Source organism: Hyla sarda, chromosome 5 (genome assembly GCF_029499605.1).
Source record: "Hyla sarda isolate aHylSar1 chromosome 5, aHylSar1.hap1, whole genome shotgun sequence".
Lineage (NCBI taxonomy): Eukaryota > Metazoa > Chordata > Amphibia > Anura > Hylidae > Hyla > Hyla sarda.
This window is the reverse complement of record NC_079193.1, coordinates 30,435,586-30,453,568: the sequence shown is the minus strand read 5'-3', so window position 1 is coordinate 30,453,568 and position 17,983 is coordinate 30,435,586. Positions and strand designations below refer to the sequence as shown.

Below are 17,983 nucleotides of genomic sequence, written 5' to 3'. Positions count from 1 at the left end.
TCCTCATATCCTGTCCTTATATCCCATCCTCATATCCTGTCCTTATATCCCATCCTGATATCTTGCCCATATATATTCCATCCTCGTATCCAGACCTCATTTCCCAACCTCATATTCCGACCTTATATCCTGATCTCATATACTATCTTCATATCCTGTCCTCATAACCCGACCTCATATCCTGTCCTTATATCCCATCCCGACCTCATATCCCTACCTCATATTCCTATTTCCTATCCTCATGTCCACTCTTCCTATCCCATCCATATATTTGCCCCCTCATATTCCTACCCCATATTCAGTCCTCTTATCCTGACCTTATATTTCTTTTCATATCTCGTTTTCATGTCCTGACCTTATGTCAAGTCCTCGTATCCCAACAACATCCCGATATTATATTAAGTCCTCATATCCCGTCCTCATATCCCATCCTCATATTCCGACCTTATATCCCATCCTCATATCTCCCGCATTAACTATTCTCTGCACCTGCCTGCTGTACAGTCAACAGAATGTTTAAAAGTCCTGGGCAATCTTTGCAGCCAGAGAGTATCAGGTGAAGTTTGGAAAGTCCCATAGACTTTCATGGGATTTTAGACAAAAATCCCCACCTTTGCAAAAGGGGGTTGGTTAGGGTGTGAACTCAGCTAAAGGGGTTCATTGTTTTAAGACAATTGGACAATGCCAACTTCGTTTGCCAATAAGCAGATCACAAAGGTTCCTCCCCCCCCCCCCCCCCCCCTCATCTGCACTTTATAGGGAAACCTGGCAGCGAGTGTTTAGTTGCTCTGTAGCACCCCACAGTGTTCTCTGTCTAATGCAGGACAGGACAGGTCTAAAAAAGTACAGGTGCAAAAATACTGTTAATAGTTCATTTTTTATCAATTAAATGGGCACTGTCAGTATTAAAAACTTTATATGTTGTATATTTTGGCAAAACATTAACCTTTCTAATATACTGCATACAGAATTGTTATCTCTTATTTTGGGAAAACATGGCTTATAAAAAAAAAAGACCACTAGGGGTCCCCATACCATCCAGAACAAAATCCTGTCTGGCTGCAGTATCTTCTTTGTCCCAGCTAGAGTACAGGCAGGGACAAAGTCTAGAAAGTGAGGGCGGGACTAGCACTCCTCTGTGCTCACTCCTGTCCTATCAGACTGCAGCATAAAAACAGAGAGGAGGGGTTACAGGGCAGCCTGCAGTGATTGGATGAAGAAACCCAGCACAGCACAGCAGACTCAGGGAGGAAGTAAATGCATGGTGAGTGAGGGCTGGCTTTGTGCTTTCCTCAGACACGTCCCTTCTTGAGCAGTGGATGTCAGAAAGAGTGATCAGCAGAACGGAGAGATTTGTGAGCCAAATACAGAAGCTAGACACATAGAAAACACATTAAAGAATCTGCCTGACCTAGTGAGTAACATATAAATGCAATATTTTTTTTTAACAAAATACATATGAACAAAAGAAAAATCTAAATCAAATCACTATTTGGTGTTACCGTCCTTTGCCTTCAAAACAGCGTCAATTCTTCTAGGTACTTGTACAGTGACCCCCCGACCTACGATGGCCCCGACATACAATAATTTCAACATGCGATGGCCTCTCAGAGGCCATCGCATGTTGAAGGCAGCATCAACATATGATGCTTTTGTATGTCGGGGCCATCGGCAGCGCAGACTGCTTCAGCTGCCACCGGATAGCCATTTACGGTGCCCCGTGTGCTCCGGTGATGGTCTCCTACCTGTCCTCGGCGCTCCGGAGCGTCCTCTTTGGGATTCCCTCCATCGCCGGCGCTCTCCATCGTCGTCATCACGTCGCCGTGCACGCCGTCCCGTCATCCAATAGGAGCAGCGTGCGTAGTGACGTGATGATGGCGACGTGAGAGCGATGTTCCCGGCCAGCAGAGATGTTCCGGAGCGGCGGGGACATCGCGGGGACGTGGCGACAGCGATGGAGCGCAACATCCAGGGCAGCGGTGACGGTCCGGATCGGCGGGGACAGGTGGGTACAACTTCCTATACTTTACATTGCACGGATCCCTCAACATATGATGGTTTCAACAAACGATGGTTCATTTGGAACAGATTACCATCGTATGTTGAGGGACCACTGTACACAGTTTTTGGAGGAACTCGAAAACTCAAGAATTAAGGACAGATCTTCTGTGAAAGTAGATTTGCTTAGATCCTTCTGTCTCTTTGTGTATTTCCAGACAGAATAAATAATTGCAAAATACTTATATACTTATTTATATATATATGTTCCAACCAGTGTTGTAGCAAGAGGGGTTGCAGTTTCCAATGGGCCCCTATGCCAAGGGGGTCCCCCACAAAGTTGGGAAGATATTAGTTCGGCAGATTCTGCTGAGACAAGTTGTGGCTGGAGGAAGTCATCATGGTCATCTGGGCTGGATGGAGTTAAAAAAAAGGAAAGAGAACAATTCCAAGGAGATGTCACAATTATTAGGAATGTGTCCAAAATATAAAAGATTGATTTCTACTAAGGAACTGGCGGGATGTTTACAATGACAGAGCAGTGAGAGAGAGAGTTGTGAGATTTCTCCTGCAGAAAGCCAGATAAGGTGCTTAAAGGGGCACTCCGCCCCTAGACATCTTATCCCCTATCCAAAGGATAGGGGATAAGATGTCAGATCGCGGGGTCCCGCTGCTGGGGACCCCGGGATCTCAGCTGCAGCACCAACCTCAACGGCTTCCGGCAACGCTGGAGGCTTCGGATCCCAACCACGCGAGCGGAAGAGCGTGACGTCACGACTCCGCCCCCATGTGACATAATAGACTTGCATTGAGGGGCGGGGCGTGACGTCACACGGGGGCGGAGTCGTGACGTCACGCTCTTCCGCTTGCGTGATCGGGATCCGAAGCCTTCAGCGTTGCTGGAAGCCGTTGAGGTGGGTGCTGCAGCCTAGATCCCAGGGGTCCCCAGCAGCGGGACCCTAGCGATCTTACATCTTATCCCCTATCCTTTGGATAGGGGATAAGATGTCTAGGGGCGGAGTACCCCTTTAAAGGGGTATTCCGGCCATAGAAAGGATATGGGAATAAGATGTCTGATCGCGGGGAGCCCACCGCTGGGACCCCCCGCGATCTTTGTGCAGCACCCGCGATGCGGGTGCTGCACAGAGATCGCGGGGGTCCCAGCAATGGGCCCACCGTAATCAGTAATCTTATCCCCTAGGGGATAAGATGCCTATGGCCGGAATACCCCTTTAAGCAGCGGTAGCTGCTGGTTAGAGGACATAAATTAAAACAACAGATAAGTATTTAAGTTTTTTTTTTTTTTTGTTATTTCCTTAAATACAAAAAGCATAAATAATCAGAAGAGTCAAAGAGAAAGCAACTCACTGACCTGATCACACGGAAAAGACGCTGCGGCCGATAACTGCGAGTATTGAACCTCACTGAGGAGCTGTCCAGCAGATTCTGTGCTGAACTACAAGGCTCAACGTCTCATCACATCAAAAAAAAAAAACATGTCCCGCTGCTTCCCATCTTCTTGATCTGTGTGGTTGATGTTTGCTAAGGATACAGCAGGCGCCTTCCTCTCCGGCTATTTGATACATTTTGTGATGTTCTTTAGCCAAAAATCCATGACTGAAGATTCCTTGGTATGTGAAGTGATATCTAAACAGACACAGAAAAGAGAGATATGCAAAGAATAAGAACAAATACTAAAAATCCTCTCTCATATTGTGTTCACTAACTGTGTGAGGTTAAATGGTCACCGTCGTTTCAACAACCCTTGCATGAATCAATAGCAGAAGCGAATATAAGAAACTTTATATTTTACTAGAGGAAATATATCAGAGGAAAATGCAGACTGCTCTCTTGCCCCCTCCGAAATTCATCATCCACTGTGTTCACATCTGTCTTGAGATGGATCAGCTCACTGAGGGATCAGGTTACCGCTGCCTATAGAAGTCTATGGAGAAAAGAAGGGAAACAAGGGAAAGGAGGAGAGGGACTGACCAACGACTTCAGCTTAGAACTCCTGCTGAAGTGTCCTGTATGTTCTCCTATCTGCAGTGATTTGATACCCTCAACCGGTCCCTTTTTGCTGCTTGGGCTTTCTTTCTCCCTTGCAGCACCTTTACAGTGATGGTGAGTGAGTAATCAGGCCATGAACGATGCCGAGACGGGCAGTCAACAGGAACAACATGGCGCTGCCACAACAGGCTCAGAGACCTCACTCTGTGCCTGGGAAAATATGCCTACTCGTCATCCTACAGAACTCTGGAGGCATCCCTGGCCGATATTAATGACACGACTCTTCTTCCGATAGCTCTGTGGACCAACAGGAGGTTCCTACTCCCATGGAAGGACTCTAGCTGTGCATGACCTACTGAGGCCCAACCTGAGGTAGGCCCTACTTCACCTCAGCCAACAGGAGCTGCCTACTGCCTGTCCACAGAAGGACTCTAGCTCCACATAACCTATTAAGGCCCAACCTGAGGTAGTTCTTCTCTTAAGGACGTATATGCTGCAGTCCTTTCTCTGAGTGCCGATATGGGCTCCCTAAAAGGGCATGTCTCTAATCCGGCATGTTATGGAAGGCAGGGTCAGTGACCTAAAAGACCCACAGAACCTAAAATGGAGCTCCCCATGACCTGTTCTACTCAAGATCCTTTTCAAGGACAGAGACACCATTTTACGCTCTGTTTGGGACCATCCTGATCTCACTGGGGGACACATTACCATCTTTCTGGGTGTCTTTTTGATGTCTCTGTCTCTCCCGTGCATTGCAGATTGTTTAATCTGTGCTGTATCCTGCCATGCCCAGGGGCGTTGCCTTAGGCACAATCCACTTCTTTTGAGTCTCCTTCACCAAAGAAGATGACTGAATTCTTCCAACTTTCTACACTCAAGGAGGAGAACTTTTTGGGTATCCTTTCTGGGATTCACTGTCCTGTGCTCTCCATGTGCTCCTTGTTCACTGCGAGTCACTTGATTCTGTTTCCGGCAGATCCTGCGGCCCATCTCCATTGCCGATATTATCTGCATCAACAATATGATAAAGGGGGGCTCAACTAATCTATACAAATATGTGCGCAAAGCTAGGGGGTGCAGCTCCAGTGAAGGAGACACATATGACAACAACCAAGAAAAAGTAATCACTGACAATGAGCGCACACCACCAAAATTATAATGAGAAAATATATATAATATCTTTATTTCATGCACATATCAACAAAGCCATAGAAAAAGAGACATGTTAAAAACAATTAAAAAATAGCTCAATACAGAGCATACAATACAGAAAAGTAGGTGCACTACTGTGGTAGATGTATACGATGACATTGGCTAATCCCTCAACACTGATGTTAAAATTGAGACATTCGCCAGTGTATCCTTATATTAAGGACACACCAGAGCCTGCACACCAACGCCAAGGTTTCTCAGATGGCACGGGACCTAATGCTAACCTACCTGTGCGTAATAAGCAAAAACCAGGGGCCAATGGGCAATTACAGCAGCACTAGGTCGACATGTAGCCTGCTCCCAGTTCCCAGGTGTGCTTAGTCACGTTGGAGGGAACTGGGAGCAGGCTACATGTCGACCTAGTGCTGCTGTAATTGCCCACTGGCCCCTGGTTTTTGCTTATTACGCACAGGTAGGTTAGCGTTAGGTCCCGTGCCATCTGAGAAACCTTGGCGTTGGTGTGCGGGCTCTGGTGTGTCCTTAATATAAGGATACACTGGCGAATGTCTCAATTTTAACATTAGAGTTGAGGGATTAGCCAATGTCATTGTTTACATCTACCACAGTAGTGCACCCATATTCCTGTATTGTATTCTAATTGTTACACATCCACACCGTTTATCTGGTGTAGGATTCTATTGTGGCACTTGTAGTCCGCTGCAGGCATCCTCCATTGTATGCATTTTTATGCTGGGGATCACCCCTAGCAACGGACTACAAGGGCAGGATCTGCTCCCCCAGTATATATGCACAACTGCATTTGGGGTTGAGCACCTCCAGCCATTTGAGACCACGTTTTTTGTTGTTGTTTGTCAATACAGAGCATAGCACAACCCTGGGGAAGGGCCATGAACCCCTTCACACAGATAAGTGACCCCGTCCACAATACAGTTGGTATATAGGTGACAAAAAATATGTGTAAAATAATAACACTATGTGACAACCACATAGTTGTGTGCGCTCATTGTCAGTGATTACTTTTTCTTGGTTGTTGTCAGATATTATCTGCATTTCTTTTTCATAGACCTATATGGGTTCATACTTGGAACTAGTCTGAGCCTTTTACTAGCCTCATGATCTCTGCTGAAGACAATGGCCCAGACCAATCACAGCTCAGCTTTCATATCTTAACTAGCTCTGGTAAAGTGAAAGCTGAGCTGTGATTGGTTGCTGTTGTGAAATTCCCTCCATTTTAGTACACAGATTGATAAATCTGGACCATTGTCTTTTGGATTTTTTTTAGTTGTTGTTTTCAAGTGTTTTTCCTGCCGGGTTATCTCGATGTCCTGAGTGCAGGAATTGTTCTTACTCCTATTTTTATATAAATTGTTTATTGCTTATATGGGGACATTAGTATGGATTCTCTTTCTTTTTTTTTATATAACTGTTTATATTCATTTTCAAAAAGAAAACATACAATATCAACAGTAAGTGAAATATACAAGGTTGAGAAAATAACGCTTTCAATATTCTCGGTCTGCAACATATGTAGAGTAGTTCAAATAGTACCTTGAAATGTTCAGACATAGAGAGGGAAGTCCAATAAGAACATTTGTATAACATTGAGATGTAAAATCTCTTCACTTTAGTAAGTAAATATTTCGTAACAGTAATTACATTCAAGGCAGTTTGTCCAAACAATTATATTTTAACAATATATCTAACCAGAAATTGTAATGTCAATTGGCAGCAGACCGGAGGTATATATAAGTAAATGGTAACCTATATATCAGGTCTCCCAAAAGTATAGGAGCAAAATAAAATATCAAAAGGGAAAAGAAAATAGCAAATAAAAAAGGAGATAAGAGATAGGCGGTAATAGAGCAGAGAAAGAAAAACTTACAAGTACAATAGTTCCGCGAGGCCATCGGGCATTAAGTTTGAGAGGAAGAGGAGTCTGATTCCATCACCTCCCAGGGTTGTTATCTGCAGTTATAGACAATACTATCTCTATATACCAATGGATTCTCTTTCTAATGATACAAATATGGCATGTCGGGTACGACTACAGAGAGACGACTTTTCTGTTAATCTACTTCCCTTGACACATACATTTGTCGCCAAAGTGGACGCTAGGTCGCACCTTCCACTGTCAGTTAATGTTATCTTCTTAAAATTATAACGTTACCCCAATTATTGTATGTTCTCCATAATTCTCTCATATGGACCCTGCCAAGTTCTTTAAAAAGATTGACACCATTTTTTATGGATCTCAATTGGAAAAGGAGAACTTCTACAACCTGATCTGGAGGTCTGCCTGTTCCTAATCCTTTCTTGGCATCTCAGTTGAAGCACATGAAGGGTTGGGGTCAGCCAGGGGGTCTCGGTATTTTGGGTAGATTCAGGTCATAATTAGTGTTGAGCGGCATAGGCCATATTCGAATTCGCGAATATTCGCGAATATATGGACGAATATTCGTCATATATTCGCATATTCGTAATAATCGCGTTTTATTTTCGCATATGCGGAAATTCGCGTATGCGAAAATTATCGTATACATAAATTAGCATAGGCGAAAATTTGCATATGCGGACATTAGCATATGCAAATGTTCGCATATGCGAAAATTCGCACGCCAGTCTCACACAGTAGTATTAGAGCCTTCTTTACACTACACAAGCTGGAAGCAGAGAGGGGTGATCACTGTTATGTGTACTGTGAAAAACAAAAAAAAAAAAAAAAGAATATTCGTAATTACAAATATATAGTGCTATATTAGCGAATATTCGCGAATATGCGATATTGCGAATATTCGCGAGCAACACTAGTAATAATCCACCTTTGGCTGCTCTTGATTTGGGCAGCTCTATACAAGCACTTATGGTTATGGGTAACATTTCGGACTCTGCCGAGAGTTTGGGGTTTTAACTCTTATACACCTCTATGGAAAAATCGCAAACTCTGTGCAGTCTTTTCCTGGGTCCTCGTCATGGGCCACCCAAGGGATTTTTCTTCTGGCACAAATTTTGCAAGACGGGTCTATTCTTCCGCTTTATACATCTTATCCCCGATACGGCATTCTGTGCTGGACGCAGCCTCCGAGATGGGGATGTGACGTCACAGCCACGCCCCCAAGTGATGTCACGCCACGCCAGGGGCTGCACTGAAATTGCAGGGGTCCCCAGCGGCGGGACCCCTGTGATCATGCATCTTTTCCCCTATCCTTTGAATAGGGGATAAGATGTATAAAGCCGGAATATAGTTTATTGAAAATTTAGAACACAATTACAACAATTACATATATAGTATGCATGATTATGGTATTTAGATGTCACCATCGACAACACAAATTAAGTGCACAGACCCCTCTCAAAATGCAGCCCTCGGTTGATCAGTCCTATTCCCAAAACAAAGGCAGTGGTCTCCAAACTGTAGCCCTCCAGATGTTGCAAAACTACAACTCCCAGCATGCCCAGACAGCCAACGGCTGTCTGGGCATGCTAGGAGTTGTAGTTTTGTAATATCTAGAGGGCCACAGTTTGGAGACCACTGCTTTACAGACTTATCGTAAAGCGCACCTGTCATATATGTTAGCTTCAGTATTGGCTCACAAATCCCTGTAACAATTCTGTGGCTCACTCATTCTGGCATCCACTGCTCAGGAAGGGGCATATCCAAGGCAAGCACTGAGCCCGCCCTCACTCACCATGCATTCACTCCCTCCCTGAGGCTACTGTACTGTCCTGGGTTTCTTCATCCAATCACTGCAGGCTGCTCTGTAACCCTTTCCCCTCTGTTTTTATGCTGCAGTCTGATAGGACAGGAGTGAGCACAGAGAAGTGCTAGTCTCACCCTCACTTCCTGGACTGTGTCCTATGTCTGTGCTTCAGCTGGGACAAAGGTGATGCTGCAGCCAGACAGGACTATGTTCTGAACGGTATGGGGACCCCTAGTGGTTTTTTTTTTATACGCCATGATTTCTATAAAAAGGAGGTAAAATGTTTTTTTATGAAGTATATTAGAAAGGTTGATGTTTTGCTAAGATGTACAACATATAAAAAGTTTTTAATTCTGACAGCGCCCATTTAAAGGACATCTGCGGCAAAATACAACTTATCCCCTATCCACAGGATAAGTGTCTGATCGTGGGGGGTCCGACCACTGGGACCTCCCGCGGTCTCCTTCACTGGACCACGGCTCTGCCGCGTCGCGGCCGACATGCCTCCTCCATGTAGTTCTATGGGAGAGGGGGGGAGACAGTGTTCATGCCTCCCCGCCTCTCCTATAAAACTGTATGGGGAGGAGGCGTAACCGTCGACCTTTCTAGGTCGGCGCTTCACGCATTAGCACTCTCACTGAGGGCTAATGCGGGGGCCCCGTTCAGGAGATCGCGGTGGGTCCCAGTGGTTGGACTCCCGCGATCACTTATCCCCTATCCTGTGTATAGGGGATAAGTGCAATAACGCTGCAGTTGTCTTTTAATACGTAACCATAATGTACATGTATTCTATAGCTTTGTATAATTGGATGCATTATTTATGATAGAATACAATAAGAATAACAATAATAATAATGCTCAATTTTTATGTTTTCACAAACAGAGGAGACATCAAACTAGGCCATCTGGCTGAATAATGGCCGCCCGCCGTGGTGAATGGGTTTTCTATTTAATTCACTCCTGACCTTGTTAAATATACATCATTCGGCAGATTGGGGAGGAATAGATGGGAGTTGTGTGACCTCTGCTGATCCGGCCGACCTGTCCACATCTCTCCTCTGCAGAACAGTTCATCATGAAATCTCATTAAAGAGGATTCCAAGAATTTTTTTTTATTGATAGCCTATTCCAAGGATAGATGATCCATATCAGATCGGTGGGGGTCTGGCTCCTTGCCTCCCCACCCCCCAATGCTGATCAGCACTTGCAGCAGCTCTATCTGGTATTGCTGCTCCTTCCGTTCAATGATAGAGAATAAGTGTCAGATTTTGGGGGACTGACCACTGGGTCCCCCCACACATATTCTCAAGAACAGGCACCCGTGCCTTTGTTTTGAATAGAGAGGTAAGTCGCGCATGCACATCACCGCTCCATTCATTGCCAGTGCTCCCATAGACAATGAATGGAGCAGCAAGTAACGCATTCATTATTGTCTATAGAAACAGCACTCCGCTATCTCCATTGTTCCCACAGACCATAAATGAAGAGGCAGTAACACATGTGTGCCATCACTTTATTCATGGCCTATTGGAACAGTGCTCAGCTATATCCGGTGCTCCCATAGAGCAAGTGAGGCATGCACAACGCAGCTCCATTCATTGTCTATGGAAACATCACTCACTGGAGATAGGCGACAGTGGAATGGCTGTGAAGATTGTCTGGAAGCTGGATCTTGCCGATTGTCTGTGACGTCACACGCCATAGGACACCACGAGGTCTGCATCCAGAGGCCGCCTAATACCATCTAACAGCGAGCATCTTGGGAGCGGCATCAATTCCAACTTGGTCTGTGGCAGGTAGACCGCCGCGGTAACGCACACCAGCGTTTTATACCATCCAAGCATTGCGGACATCACCATCTGTCCATAGGCAACTACTACTGAGGATATCAGGCTGGTAACTATACTCTCATTATACCATCTTTCATTTGCTACATCGGAGCCCTATCTTATCTATGGGACATTGCATTACCGTCTGGACTATCAAATACCGGATTGTCAAAAAATCCACTAATTTAACATTCTATAGCAGTGCAAGCTATCGGTGTATATTATTATGATATAACATATGCTCATATTTATTAGCTCTGCACAAGGGCCCTGTGCTATGAGGTTTATTTGCACTTATTGTATTTTAATAAAATGTTATATTATTTTGTTTTCCCCCAGAGTACCCCTTTAAATGTGAGGGAGACTCTCTTTGCAGACCTTCTTTAAAACTAAAAAGTAAAACTAAAACAAATAAAGCCAAACACACTGTCACGATGCCGGCTGGCAGGTAGTGGATCCTCTGTGCCAGAGAGGGATTGGCGTGGACCGTGCTAGTGGACCGGTTCTAAGCCACTACTGGTTTTCACCAGAGCCCGCCGCAAAGCGGGATGGTCTTGCTGCGGCGGTAGTGACCAGGTCGTATCCACTAGCAACGGCTCACCTCTCTGGCTGCTGAAGATAGGCGCGGTACAAGGGAGTAGGCAGAAGCAAGGTCGGACGTAGCAGAAGGTCGGGGCAGGCAGCAAGGATCGTAGTCAGGGGCAACGGCAGAAGGTCTGGAAACACAGGCAAGGAACACACAAGGAACGCTTTCACTGGCACTAAGGCAACAAGATCCGGCAAGGGAGTGCAAGGGAAGTGAGGTAATATAGGGAAGTGCACAGGTGAAAACCCTAATTGGAACCACTGCGCCAATCAGCGGCGCAGTGGCCCTTTAAATCGCAGAGACCCGGCGCGCGCGCGCCCTAGGGAGCGGGGCCGCGCGCGCCGGGACAGAACAGACGGGGAGCGAGTCAGGTAGGGGAGCCGGGGTGCGCATCGCGAGCGGGCGCTACCCGCATCGCGAATCGCATCCCGGCTGGCAGCAGGATCGCAGCGCCCCGGGTCAGAGGACGTGACCGGAGCGCTGCAGCGGAGGGAGTGAAGCGAGCGCTCCGGGGAGGAGCGGGGACCCGGAGCGCTCGGCGTAACAGTACCCCCCCCCTTGGGTCTCCCCCTCTTCTTGGAGCCTGAGAACCTGAGGAGCAGACTTTTGTCAAGGATGTTGTCCTCAGGTTCCCAGGATCTCTCTTCAGGACCACAACCCTCCCAGTCTACTAAAAAAAATTTTTTCCCTCTGACCTTTTTGGCAGCCAAAATTTCCTTGACCGAGAAGACGTCCGAGGAGCCGGAAACAGGAGTGGGAGGAACAGATTTGGGAGAAAAACGGTTGAGGATGAGTGGTTTGAGAAGAGAGACGTGAAAGGCATTAGGGATACGAAGAGAAGGAGGAAGAAGAAGTTTATAAGAGACAGGATTAATTTGACACAAAATTTTGAAAGGACCAAGATAGCGTGGTCCCAACTTGTAGCTAGGGACACGGAAGCGGACATATTTAGCGGAGAGCCATACCTTGTCTCCAGGGGAAAAAACGGGGGGAGCTCTTCTTTTCTTATCCGCGAACCTCTTCATGCGTGAAGAAGCCTGTAAGAGAGAATTTTGGGTCTCTCTCCATATAATGGAAAGGTCACGAGAAATTTCATCCACAGCGGGCAGACCAGAGGGCAAGGGGGTAGGGAGGGGGGGAAGAGGGTGACGGCCGTACACCACGAAAAATGGGGATTTGGAGGAAGATTCAGAGACCCTGAAGTTATACGAAAATTCGGCCCATGGAAGGAGATCTGCCCAGTCATCCTGGCGGGAGGAAACAAAATGTCGCAAATAATCACCCAGGATCTGGTTAATTCTTTCTACTTGTCCATTGGACTGGGGATGATATGCAGAGGAAAAATTTAATTTAATCTTGAGTTGTTTACAGAGAGCCCTCCAGAATTTAGACACGAATTGGACCCCTCTATCCGAGACAATCTGCGTAGGCAACCCGTGAAGACGAAAAATGTGTACAAAAAATTGTTTAGCCAACTGAGGCGCAGAAGGAAGACCAGGAAGAGCGATGAAATGTGCCATTTTGGAGAATCGATCAACGACCACCCAAATAACGGTGTTGCCACGGGAAGGGGGTAAATCAGTAATAAAATCCATACCAATCAGAGACCAAGGCTGTTCGGGGACAGGCAGAGGATGAAGAAAACCAGCGGGCTTCTGGCGAGGAGTCTTATCCCGGGCACAGATAGTGCAGGCTCGCACAAAGTCCCCAACATCCGTCTCCAGAGTCGGCCACCAATAGAAGCGGGAGATGAGTTGCACAGATTTCTTGATGCCCGCATGACCTGCGAGATGGGAGGAGTGACCCCATTTGAGGATTCCGAGGCGTTGGCGTGGAGAAACAAAGGTCTTTCCTGGAGGAGTCTGCCTGATGGAGGCAGGAGAAGTGGAGATCAGGCAGTCAGGTGGAATGATGTGTTGCGGAGGGAGATCAACTTCTGAGGCATCCGAGGAACGAGAGAGAGCATCGGCCCTAATGTTCTTATCGGCAGGACGAAAGTGAATCTCAAAATTAAATCGGGCAAAGAACAGAGACCACCGGGCCTGGCGAGGATTCAGCCGTTGGGCCGACTGGAGGTAGGAGAGGTTCTTGTGGTCGGTGTAGATAATAACAGGAAATCTTGATCCCTCCAGCAGATGCCTCCATTCCTCAAGTGCTAATTTAATGGCTAGAAGCTCTCGATCCCCGATGGAGTAGTTCCTCTCCGCTGGAGAGAAGGTCCTAGAGAAAAAACCACAAGTGACAGCATGCCCGGAAGGATTTTTTTGTAGAAGAACAGCTCCAGCTCCTACTGAGGAGGCATCAACCTCCAATAGGAAGGGTTTGGAAGGGTCAGGCCTGGAGAGCACGGGAGCCGAAGAAAAGGCAGACTTGAGTCGTTTAAAGGAGTCTTCTGCTTGAGGAGGCCAGGACTTGGGATCAGCATTTTTCTTGGTTAAAGCCACGATAGGAGCCACAATGGTAGAAAAATGTGGAATAAATTGCCTGTAATAATTGGCGAACCCCAAAAAGCGTTGGATAGCACGGAGTCCGGAGGGGCGTGGCCAATTTAAGACGGCAGAGAGTTTGTCTGGATCCATCTGTAGTCCCTGGCCAGAGACCAAATATCCTAGAAAAGGAAGAGATTGGCATTCAAACAGACATTTCTCAATTTTGGCATAGAGTTGGTTGTCACGAAGTCTCTGAAGAACCATACGGACATGCTGGCGGTGTTCTTCTAGATTGGCAGAAAAAATTAGGATATCGTCCAGATATACCACAACACAGGAGTATAACAGATCACGAAAAATTTCATTGACAAAGTCTTGGAAGACGGCAGGGGCATTGCACAGTCCAAAGGGCATGACCAGATACTCAAAGTGTCCATCCCTGGTGTTAAATGCCGTTTTCCACTCGTCCCCCTCTCTGATGCGGATGAGGTTATAGGCGCCTCTTAAGTCCAATTTAGTGAAGATGTGGGCACCTTGGAGGCGATCAAAGAGTTCAGAGATGAGGGGTAAGGGGTAGCGGTTCTTAACCGTGATTTTATTAAGACCGCGGTAGTCAATGCAAGGACGTAGGGAGCCATCTTTTTTGGACACAAAGAAAAATCCGGCTCCGGCAGGAGAGGAGGATTTACGGATAAAGCCCTTTTTTAGATTCTCCTGGACGTATTCGGACATGGCAAGAGTCTCTGGGGCAGAGAGAGGATAAATTCTGCCCCGGGGTGGAGTGGTACCCGGGAGGAGGTCGATAGGGCAATCATAAGGCCTGTGAGGAGGTAGAGTCTCAGCTTGTTTTTTGCAGAAAACATCCGCGAAGTCCATATAGGCCTTAGGGAGACCGGTTACTGGAGGAACCACAGAGTTACGGCAAGGGTTACTGGGAACCGGTTTTAGACAGTTCTTGGAACAAGAGGACCCCCAACTCTTGATCTCCCCAGTGGACCAATCCAGGGTTGGGGAATGAAGTTGAAGCCAGGGAAGTCCAAGGAGAATCTCCGAGGTGCAATTGGGGAGGACCAAAAGTTCAATCCTCTCATGATGAGATCCGATGCTCATAAGAAGGGGCTCCGTGCGGAAACGTATGGTACAGTCCAATCTTTCATTATTTACACAATTGATGTAGAGGGGTCTGGCGAGACTGGTCACTGGGATGTTGAACCTGTTGACGAGAGAGGCCAAAATAAAATTTCCTGCAGATCCAGAGTCCAAGAAGGCCACTGTAGAGAAGGAGAAGGCAGAGGCAGACATCCGCACAGGCACAGTAAGACGTGGAGAAGCAGAGTAGACATCAAGGACTGTCTCACCTTTGTGCGGAGTCAGCGTACGTCTTTCCAGGCGGGGAGGACGGATAGGACAATCCCTCAGGAAGTGTTCGGTACTAGCACAGTACAGGCAGAGGTTCTCCATACGGCGTCGTGTCCTCTCTTGAGGTGTCAGGCGAGACCGGTCGACCTGCATAGCCTCCACGGCGGGAGGCACAGGAACAGATTGCAGGGGACCAGAGGAGAGAGGAGCCGAGGAGACGAAACGCCTCGTGCGAACAGAGTCCATATCTTGGCGGAGTTCCTGACGCCTTTCAGAAAAACGCATGTCAATGCGAGTGGCTAGGTGAATAAGTTCATGTAGATTAGCAGGAATTTCTCGTGCGGCCAGAACATCTTTAATGTTGCTGGATAGGCCTTTTTTGAAGGTCGCGCAGAGGGCCTCATTATTCCAGGACAATTCTGAAGCAAGTGTACGGAATTGTACGGCATACTCGCCAACGGAAGAATTACCCTGGACCAGGTTCAACAGGGCAGTCTCAGCAGAAGAGGCTCGGGCAGGTTCCTCAAAGACACTTCGGATTTCCGAGAAGAAGGAGTGTACAGAGGCAGTGACGGGGTCATTGCGGTCCCAGAGCGGTGTGGCCCATGACAGGGCTTTTCCGGACAGAAGACTGACTACGAAAGCCACCTTAGACCTTTCAGTGGGAAACAGGTCCGACATCATCTCCAGATGCAGGGAACATTGGGAAAGAAAGCCACGGCAAAACTTAGAGTCCCCATCAAATTTATCCGGCAAGGATAAGCGTATCCCAGGAGCGGCCACTCGCTGCGGAGGAGGTGCAGGAGCTGGCGGAGGAGATGACTGCTGAAGCTGTGGTAGCAACTGTTGTAGCATAACGGTCAGTTGAGACAGCTGTTGGCCTTGTTGCGCTATCTGTTGTGACTGCTGGGCGACCACCGTGGTGAGGTCAGCGACAACTGGCAGAGGAACTTCAGCGGGATCCATGGCCGGATCTACTGTCACGATGCCGGCTGGCAGGTAGTGGATCCTCTGTGCCAGAGAGGGATTGGCGTGGACCGTGCTAGTGGACCGGTTCTAAGCCACTACTGGTTTTCACCAGAGCCCGCCGCAAAGCGGGATGGTCTTGCTGCGGCGGTAGTGACCAGGTCGTATCCACTAGCAACGGCTCACCTCTCTGGCTGCTGAAGATAGGCGCGGTACAAGGGAGTAGGCAGAAGCAAGGTCGGACGTAGCAGAAGGTCGGGGCAGGCAGCAAGGATCGTAGTCAGGGGCAACGGCAGAAGGTCTGGAAACACAGGCAAGGAACACACAAGGAACGCTTTCACTGGCACTAAGGCAACAAGATCCGGCAAGGGAGTGCAAGGGAAGTGAGGTAATATAGGGAAGTGCACAGGTGAAAACCCTAATTGGAACCACTGCGCCAATCAGCGGCGCAGTGGCCCTTTAAATCGCAGAGACCCGGCGCGCGCGCGCCCTAGGGAGCGGGGCCGCGCGCGCCGGGACAGAACAGACGGGGAGCGAGTCAGGTAGGGGAGCCGGGGTGCGCATCGCGAGCGGGCGCTACCCGCATCGCGAATCGCATCCCGGCTGGCAGCAGGATCGCAGCGCCCCGGGTCAGAGGACGTGACCGGAGCGCTGCAGCGGAGGGAGTGAAGCGAGCGCTCCGGGGAGGAGCGGGGACCCGGAGCGCTCGGCGTAACACACACAGACAAACAAGCTCTTCAGAAGCAGGGTAGACATGATCTGAAAGCAGCGGTAGAAAATGATCTGGGTGCAGATCTGTGCGAAATTTATCATGGTCTCTGCGACAATATGATACATTTGGAGCAGCACCACAAAAAAAAAAAAAAAATGCATCTAGACAAACCACTAAAATGATCTAGCCAAGACCATTATTGATAAATAACCCCCTAAGTCTCAAGGGGCGACACGCCTTCTTTACCATGAGATCTGTGAATTTATGGAACAGTCTACCTCAGAAACTGGTCACAGCTGAAAGCTTCAAAACAGGTTTAGGTACATTCCTAGAACAATATAACATTAATGCTTATGCAGAAATATAATCACATCCCTCCCCCTTCATTTAACCATACCCATTCCCTTTAATTACTTGGTTGAACTTGATGGACGTATGTCTTTATTCAACCATAGTAACTATGTAACACTGTTCCCATAGACAATGAATGGAGCAGCACCGCGCATGCGCAACTTGTATTTAAAACAAAGGCTCAGGGCCCTATTCTCAAGATCTGACACCTGTCCCCTATCCACAGGATAGGGGATAAGTGTCAGATTTTGAAAACAGGGCATCTAGCCTTTGTTTTGAATACACCAATAAGTCGCGCATGCGCGGTGATGCTTCATTCATTGGTAAGTCACGCATGCGCAATGCCGCTCCATTCATTGTCTGAGGGAACCCCTTTAAAAATTGATGAAAATGTAGACATAGCAGTTAAAATGTACCGTACTGTGAGAAGTATGAAACATATCAACACTGGATGGGGCCGAGTTTACCACAAATTGCCTATAATATCACCGCCATGCAGTTCAAGACTTACACAAAGTGATAACAAGTTCAGAATATAATCATGAATAGAAAAGCATGATGGGTAATGATTGCTAATTCCAGGGTTCATAGACTAAACATCAGTCAGGTACTTCTTGGTGTCTCCATGTTTAATAGACCCTGTAGTATTGCTGTAACACTCTAGTAAGTTCAATGGTGTGAAGTAACAGATGTAGCCCGTCGGCTGGTGTTGACCCCGGTGCTGGCTGAGGGCAGATGTCTGTCTGACACGTAATCTAATGTCTTATATTCTTACTGCTTGGATATAATTGTCACATTTGAGAAGTCTACCCCTCAGACCTGCCAGCAGCCGCCACAGGGGGAGCCGAGCACACATACATTTATATAGCTCC

General features: G+C 47.4%; 1 long non-coding RNA gene across 1 annotated transcript in view; it reads right to left on the bottom strand.

Annotated features, from left to right (window-relative positions):
* Window positions 1–2,278: 2,278 nt before the first annotated feature.
* LOC130273012 (uncharacterized) overlaps window positions 2,279–17,983 on the bottom strand; it is a 60,058-nt gene continuing 44,353 nt past the window's right edge. Inside the window, exons 2-3 of the long non-coding RNA XR_008843836.1 lie at window positions 3,371–3,645; window positions 2,279–2,411 (exon numbers count right to left, since the gene is read on the bottom strand). This is a non-coding gene — a long non-coding RNA (uncharacterized LOC130273012). The remainder of the gene's footprint in view (window positions 2,412–3,370; window positions 3,646–17,983) is intronic.